The 8,995-nt window shown below is 47.0% G+C and overlaps 1 protein-coding gene across 1 annotated transcript in view; it reads left to right on the top strand.

The window, feature by feature from the left end:
• Positions 1–2,266: 2,266 nt before the first annotated feature.
• The window catches only part of LOC119396813 (protein krueppel-like), a 185,065-nt gene continuing 178,336 nt past the window's right edge, over positions 2,267–8,995 (top strand). Inside the window, exon 1 of the mRNA XM_049416636.1 lies at positions 2,267–2,606. The gene's annotated coding sequence lies outside the window, so the exon portion shown is untranslated. The remainder of the gene's footprint in view (positions 2,607–8,995) is intronic.

Here is an 8,995-nt window from a genome sequence, read left to right as displayed (position 1 = left end):
GTAAAGGCTAGGGAAAAATGTGTCAGACTTGGAAGTGACGAAATTACAGCAATCACACTGAATTTTTTGCTGTAATCAGAAACGCAAATAATTAATTTTATAATGGATTACTTCAAGCTAGTAGTTTCAAGAAAATTACGCATTACTTTCCCAATCACATTTGACTAAAATATAGCATGTCCGTTAGCCTTATGACATAGAAGATAACCAAAACAGGCAAGAAAATAAAAAAAAGAAAAGTTTACCTGGGTTTCAAACGTGGGAACGAGACAGGCCCACAGAAAAGCTGCGTCCGAGCTAGAAGCCTTCAATAACTTTTCAAAAGTAATAGTAATGTAACTCCATTACCATCAGTGAGCTGTAACTTACAATGCAATTTAATTATATTTCAAGATATTCCAGAAAAGCAATTCGTGTTCTAACCTAATCACATTTTAGGATTCATTTTGCCATCTCTAAAACGCATTGGTTACGAGCAGACAAATATATTGGTGGTTCCATACACAAGCAAGTCGCGCTGAATATGTGAGATTAACTTCAATGGTCCTTCAATATTGAGAGTACACGAAGTGTATACGCACGTCTGCGTGTAATGTTATGGTCAAACGGCTCAGAACTTCGCTCCACATGTCATTCATTCCCTACATGTGAGAAAATGATGCAGCGGTGATCACGTGACATCGAGGCACACTTACGTAAGGAGACAGAAACGTTGTTTCTGAATGCCTTGACGCAGGCGCATTAGTTGCCGAAGGCTGGCAGCTGCATGAAATCACACAGATTGCGCAGAGCGTTTCTTTCCGGTTAGTACCTGTATAATGGCGCAAAGTGACAATGCCAGCATGGTATATTGTGGCACAGGCCCGTAGCCAGGATTCTTTTTTGTTGGGGGGGGGGGGGGGGGGGGGCACTTGCTGAAAACCTTAACTATTTGAGAACAACACCTATTTTCACTATTTACTTTCGGTAAAAACACCTACTTCGACAAAATAGCTACGGGCCTGTTGTGGCATATGGAACACTATCTGTTATTCATTCCGGCACCAATCACATTGTATCACTTCATATCGCCCTTTCTTTCTCCACGGTCAAGGAATAAAATCATAGTTTTCGGTTCTTTGAGAGGCGTGATGCACTTAAGTGGTTTTGCACAATTCCATGGTTAAAGGTGAAACATCTGATCCATGGTCACAGGCTGCAAGTCAAGCGAACGCCTAACTGACTTGACGCCACGAAATTGTAAAGTGAGTCAAAAGGAAGATAGAAGGCCAACCGCACGCCCAAGCTTTCCGACAGACGTACATTTATTTACAAGTGAACCGCTGGGGCTACACGACCTCTGCCTCAACTGCCACTTATCGCAATGTTCTATGCCTTCTTTACATTTCTTTTTTTTTTTTTTCGAAAAGAACGAGCGCAAACTACGCTCGCGCGAAGCTCCCAAGGCTGGCAAGCAGTTCGCCCATTTCCCCCAAAGGGGCACGCGCGTCGGCACGCCGCGAATGCTGTCTGCATTCTGCGAAGGACGCAGCGCTGATTTCAAACCACCCACGCACCGAGAGATCACGAACACCGACTCGTTCATTCCCGTTACTTAGCTCTTGCACAGCTCCTCGCAGACAGTGAGAGTGCAATGACAGAAGCAATTGCCCACTGCCACACAGCCAAGCCAGGAGCGCCGACCCTTCAAGAAGCCAGCCCGCTCCTCCCAGCCTCACTGCTGTTCTCTTCCCCCTTACTCTTTGCTTTCGACAAGCACGCAAGCATCGCGCGTGCTCCTTTCTTCTCGTCAACGGCAAACTCGAGGAGCGACGCTCAACGGCGGCGTCGTGATCGCAGCCGCGCTGCGGCGCGCCGCCATTGGGTGTGCCGCCGGCCTCCCTCGACGGAGCGCGAGCCGCCATTGGCTCCCAACCGGAAGCCGGGGCTACCAATCGGGCGCCACGACGGGAGCCTCCGGGAGGAGGGTCCGCTCGAATTACTTCCCAGCGCGGCCACTGGCCCGCCAGCGGCGCTGGCTACCTCGCCTTCTTTCCTGCCCCCCCTCCACTCCGACTCGTACGGGCCTCAAGGAATACGGTGGTGGGGGGGACGGCGGCAGGGGCAACAGCAGAAGCAGCAGAAGCCGGCGGCCTCCCCTCCCCAGCGGCCTCCCGAAAGCCAACAGGCCGGCCTTTTGTGCAACGCGTCGGCAGCGAACGCGTTGCACCCCCCTTCTCGCTACCCCGCGCCGCCCGGCCTTCCAGCCTGCCCCCGATACAGAAGCAACCACTCCGGCGCTTTACGCCGTGGACCGCCGCCACGGTGCACACACGCCCGAACGGCCCCGCTGTTGCGACCGAGGCTTTCGACCCCCACCGTCACCCCCCACCCTCCGTCGTGCACCACCGGTGGCGGTGGTGGGGGGCAGTAGACGGGCTTCTCCAGTGCGCCACCGAAGGACACAGTGCCGTACCCCCGAGTCGGCCGGTGTTGCCGCCGCCACTCGTTGAATGCGCCGGCTACCGCAGCGGCAAGGGGAATACCCGGCGAGGACCGTGCGAGCCCCAGTGGTGGTCGCCCTCTTCTTCGCTCGTGCTCCTGACGACTCCGCCGTCGACTCGGCCGTTTGGTGAGTGTGAGCACGTGCATGGCGCTTGTGTGTAGTACACCGGGGCGCGCACCGGCACTTCACGAGTATCGCACACCGCCTCCACGTCCGATCACATTTGCTTTCGTAACACCTACTCGTAATAATCCTCGATTTCGAAGAGTTCAGAAAGCGTGCATTATGGGGACAAAGCTGCTGGACTGACCGTTATATAGATAACTAAAGCTTCATTCCGCACAATGAACACACCAAGGCAAAGGCAACAGTGAAGGCAAGGGCGACATATCTCATTCTCGTAGCCACTAGTACAATATAATGCATATTGCGCGGGGATTACATGGCGGTATTAGCATGTATGGTACTAGAACATGCGCATCTGCGACGAGTTGTCGGTTTAACGGAGCAGTTCTCCGGCGCCAAGTATCTGAACGTCCACACATGGTCAAATTAAAATGGTCAAGTTAAAGACACTTTTACAAAATAGTGAGACACGTCATGTCTGTGTATCTCTTGTAGCCTATATACATCTTGCATAAGCAAATGAGATGATACCCTTGCAAATGAAATGCTGACTCATTCCGCACCTCCGCTTATATTCTTGTATACCACCTAGAAACGAAGCAGCATTTGCCAATTGCTGTGCCACAGAGAAAGCAAAGCCACGTACGCTGAGTTTCACTTATACTTACAGCTGACAAGCTATATATGCAGTTCAGACGATAACGGTGATTGTGAAAGTACCGCATAATAATATCCCTTCAGCTTCTTATGGCTCACGAATTATAGCATACCTATTCACTGCAATCACATGCATGTGTTGAAATCAAGAAAGGAGTAACTCGAGAAGCGATTGTCCATCTGACAGGTACATGTATAAGTCAAACGTGTTCACGAAAGGAAACCGTTTCTCACACAGAAAGCTAGCTTTACTGCAAAGCTTCATGCCTACAGCATAGCCTCCTGCGAGTTTGGTGGTGAACGAGCGTTGTAGCAAACATTTATCGTTTCTTATTCTTCGTCTTATTTAAAGAAAAATCACATCGAGAAAAGGAGCATAGGGGAGAGAAAGCGAGGATAACAACATTGTCCACATAAACACACAAGTGAACACACATAATTACTTTGCATGCATTGAGAAACGTTTTACTGGTGGGCATTCCCGCAAAATATCTCTTATCATACCGTGATTTAACGCCAGTAAACACTGCAACATAAATATTTCGTTGCTCATCATTTAAAACCGCATGTACGAAAGTTTTGTCAGGAATAGTATAGCACAAAAAGGCAGTAAGTGTCGAGCTCTCTGTAATTTTATTAGACTCTTGGACATTTACTCTTGAAGTAGACTCTTGGAACATTTACTTTAATTTTACTCTAATTTACTCTAATTTTAATGATCTTCGACTTCGAATCTTCTTCCTCAAAGACATACGTGCATAGGCGTGCGCAGGGGAGCGATGGTTCATCGCAGCCCCCCCCCCCCCCCTACTAAGTCAACTTATAATTTATGGGGCATGTACTGCCCCCCCCCCTTCCTCTTAGGTGAATATAGGGGGGGGGGGGGGCTGCCGCCCCTTGTGCGCACGCCTATGCATACGTGTCACTTGTGTACAGTTGTAAAGCATAAAAGGTTTTCCACACAACCATTAAAAACATAATCTCACCCTTGAATTTATACACATAACAGATTCAGTCCTGCGCGGTTGATAGCCATCTTTTAGCAACCTGAGACACAATGCCACATATATTTCGGGCTGCATTCATTCAATTCTTAAATTACTTCTTATGGCTCAATTCAAACCGACGTGTGCACATTTAAGTATGTGTACGTCACGATATTCACTTAAAAGTGAATTTATACATTCTACGCAGCAAAGCTGACTTGTATACATCCTTACACGCCAATAATTATTTCTAAAGAAACAGACGGCAATAAGCTCACATCAAAGAATATAACGTTTTGGAAGTCTATAAAAGCTCTTTTTGTTAACGCAGCTTTACATCGCTATTTGCAAGAACACTATTCGCCACGACCAAGTTATAAATTATAAGCTCATAGTGAAATGCGCTCCTTAAATATTTCTTGGGCTGCTTATTGCTCTCCTATGGTGAAAGGAAATAATAGTCGGAACCGCCTCGCCTTTTTCAAAACACACATAAATGTGAAATGGTACTTTATGGACAGCTTAATGCTACTCCACAATACAGTAAATAGTATTCCCATTGCCAGGGGCAGTAGCCAGAAATTTTTTTCGAGGGGGGGGGGGGGGGTTGTTCAACCATACTTTATGTATGTTCGTGCGTGCGTTTGTATGTGTGCGCGTGTATATATGCAAGCAAAACTGAAAAATTTCGGGGGGGGGGGGTTGAACCCCCCAACACCCCCCCGTCCCCTGTCTACGCTCCTGTCCCATTCTGAGGTAACATAAATGCACGTATAGTTCAATGAAAAAGTGAGAGTTCCGAACACGTCACGTACGTTGAATTATCATGAAATATCAAAATACAATGGAGAGAGATTAGCAAGCATCTCCATGTATGTAACATTCTATAACATGCACACACATCAAAATGCATATGCACAACCACAGCATCGGCCAATAAATTTGAGAAACGCATGCCGAACGACCAACATCGCACTCGGAATTTCTTAGGAACATATGTACGAGTTATATTGATTTGTCTATAGGAAGGAACGTCTCCTTGTCATGAGTTCGTTATCTTGGTGTATACGCTGTACAGCGAAAGCAAGTCGAACGTCTCCAGTGCGTCTTCAAAGCAAGCGTCATGTTCAGTGTATAGCAGAACGCTTGGATGTTCGTAAGCCTGCCACGATGTTCAAAAGAGGACAGAAAGAAAACAAGCAAAGATTAGTATGAGACGGCAAGGCTAGTCAATATCGTCGCTGAAGTGGGACCAAAGCAAGTCTTGCAAACTACACTTATAAAGCAAATATATAAAGTGAAACGTACGACCCACGTATCAGACTACTATATGGCATAGGTCACACGCGCTGTTCTGTATACATCCTCTTAGCCTCTTCTTTCTTCTTTAAGCCCTATTTTCACCCATGCAGTTACATTGTATTGCTGCATCTCATGAAAAAAAAAAAAATCCCCATTAGGGAAACAAAAGACGAAACTTCGCGTAGCTTGCGAAGCGTGCCAGAAGGCAGACAGAATCAAAACTATCGGAATGCTCTTTAATATACGCTCGATCGAAGCATTCGATCTTGCCCCGGTGGGCTGTGCGGAAGAGAGCAGCCTGGCGCCTGCGGCCTTCTTATCAGTTAAGAGCGCGGAGACTCCCAAATCGCAGCTCGTATCAGCTCCGATGGTCGTGGGCGGTGGTCCCGACTGCCTGGATATCAAGGTCCGACCTTCACGTCTTTATATATAGTTTTATTTTGTTTGTTTCTTTCTTTTCTTCTATGTACGTGTCTGCGGAAAGAAACTGGGAAATGTAGGGGGAGGGAGTGTTTTGTAATGTGGTGGAAGGGGACATTCAGAGGATGAATGCCCAGCGATACGTCGCTTGGCGGTGGGGGGTGGCTGGTATTTAAAAGCATCAAATTGAAGGACTCCGGACCACACATGGTTAGTGTAGCGTTGCCAGCGCTGGAGACCACCCTCGCCCCCACGTATACTCCGCGGGCCGCAAACCACTTCCTTATTAAGAAATCACTTGTCGACCCCCTCTTTATGTTTTATTTATGTGTTTTCTTTTTTCTTTTCCAAATGCGTTCCGCTTCTTGGTGTTATCTTTCTTCGGACAGGAAATAAGAGAATTGCTAACCAGGTATATAACCACAGCTCACAGTCCTTAACCTGCTAAAGCTCGCCTGACTCAACTTGCTCGAGATTAGAACAAAGCGATTAGAATCGATTAGAATAAGACCGCTTTTAAGTTTTGCTGCATATTTCATTGGGGTGCATGCGCAAATACGGAAGAGACGATATAGACGGTTCTAGATTTCTTTTTCTTTTTTTTTCAAATCACGTGAATTCGATTTTAACTTCATCTCGTGTAACTATTTCAGTCAAGCCGTAGAAGAAAATCACATAGGCGCAAAGTCTATCCACAAAACACTTAAGTGCACGCAGTTGAAGCTACGCGCACACCGAATATGTTGACACACACAACCATTGAGTATGCGGCTAACAGCCAAATAACACGTCGTGAGCAGGAGCATCGCACACACCGTGTCGTATTGAAGCGGTCTAAGCTGTTACTGTCGATGAGCCTGCGGGTTTTGCGGAAGGCAGACCATTGCTTGATATACTGCCGCGTGAAATGATGCGCTATATCGACGCTTATGTAAAACTATTGCGCAAGTAGAATTAATTTCAGCAATGTATATTTCTATATGTACCATGGCACCAAATCGTTATAACGAAGTTTTGGTGGCATGGAAAGCGGTAATCTGTCCCTATCTTCTCTATATCTAGCTTTTCCAAAAACTTCGATATAACGAAGATTTGGTGACATTGAGAGCGGTAAGCTGTCCCTATCTTCGCTATATGTAGCTTTTCCAAAAACTTCGTTATAACGATGATTTGGTGACATTGAAAGCGGTAAGCTGTCCCAGCTTCACTGTATCTAGCTTTTCCAAAAAATTCGCTATAACGAAGCTTAGGTGACATACGGAAAGTGGTAAGCCGTTCCTATATATATATATAGGGACAGCATACCGCTCTCCCATAGAAAAGTGTACATGTACTATAAATCGCCAAACATTTTTCTAAACAGAACAAAATTCAGCCGCTAATTGATAATAATGATATCTGGGATTTAACGTCCCAAAACCGCGATATGATTACGAGGGCCGCCGTAGCGGAGGGCTCCGGAAACTTCGACCATCTGCTGATCTTTAACGTGCACTGACATCGCACAGTATGTATACACAGGGCTCTAGCATTCCGCCTTCATCGAAATGTGACCGCCACGGCCGAGATCCAGCCGGCAATTGAGGCTGCTAAAGTTTGGACCAGGAATGAGGGGATGATCCCCCTCCTCAGTAACTGACACTATCGATAAGTCGACAAATCAGTCGTAATTAACGAGTCATCGTGCTGTAAATATCTTTGCAAATATCAGTATAGATTCTAATAATAATGAAGCATAAAATTAAAACACCGCGTTGCGTAAACGCTATACTTACACTATTTCTATTGGACATGTCGCAAATCTTGTGTGCCTTGAGGTTAATGTCGCAGAAGCAGCTGATCTTGTCTGTCAATGAATGGGATCGTCATCGATACTGCGTTGGAAAAATATGCATTCTCTCTTATACGGAATCTGTCAAAGGTCATCGATCGAGTCACGTGATGATGGATTAAAAAAAAAACAAAAAAAAAAAACTCGCAAGCTCTCTTATGCATTCGACTAAGACGACTCTAAGGTGAAAGCCTTCTTTTCCTTCTCAGTCGATTTCCCTGCCCCTCCGAAAACTTTCTGCACTTCACCTGGTTTAGCACTGCCTCTGTGATCGGCCCACCTTTGACCAAGCTACGACGTCATGTGATGACGTCACAAAGTATGGCGATCTGCGAAGTCATGACGACGTCGTCACTTGGGTTTTTTTTTTTTTTTTTTTTTTTGCATCACTCCTGTTGACGCCGCCGACGGTCAATTTTCGCGTTTGATGAGGCGTCTAAGACTTTCGCCTCATTAACGCAGTGAGTCAAGCCCGTGAGGAGGCTTTCTGACCCCGGTTCTCAGCATACCGAATCATGGAATGTTGGAATCAACAGTTTCAAATGTTGAGCCAGCACATGATAGCTTCCCGTGGCGCTTATTCTGGTGCACTGCTGAACACCCTCCTTCCCCAGCCCTCCACCCAGCCCCAGCCCTTTACAAAGTACTGTCCTGCACTAGCTTTGCAAATATATTTTTTGGAAGCTTTCCGAGACGAGGAAACCCGCAGAACGGGCCAATGTCCCGCGCACTGCACTCGCGCACATAAAGGCAGCCCTCTCACGCGTACAACGCAACAGTCACGCTGGTGAAGGAAGGCGAAAGGGCATCACAGAGGTAAAGAAAGTCGGATAAAGAAAAATGCAACACTTCCCTCGTCCACAAAAGCCACAGCACCCCGCAAGGCAAACACTGTGGGCAGAGGAAGAAGAGGTCGGTGCTCTGCTGCGACCAGCAACTCAGCGCGCCCTGTGTGCCTCGACTGCCGGGCACAACACAAGCAGGAGCAACAACAGAGCGTTGCAGCGCCGTGCTACTCTGCACAGAAATCGGTGCAGCGTTACGGAAACCACACACGAGCAAACGAGACCTTATAAACAGCGGCGGCAAATTCGTCGCGCGTACACTAAACGTGGTTTCGTGATTGGTCGACGCCCGCTGCACAGCGAATCATTATATGCAGGTGAGGAGACACGTGACAGTCCTAGA

Source organism: Rhipicephalus sanguineus, chromosome 6, assembly GCF_013339695.2.
Source record: "Rhipicephalus sanguineus isolate Rsan-2018 chromosome 6, BIME_Rsan_1.4, whole genome shotgun sequence".
Lineage (NCBI taxonomy): Eukaryota > Metazoa > Arthropoda > Arachnida > Ixodida > Ixodidae > Rhipicephalus > Rhipicephalus sanguineus.
The sequence above is the reverse complement of the archived record's forward strand: the minus strand, read 5'-3'. Positions and strand labels throughout refer to the sequence as shown.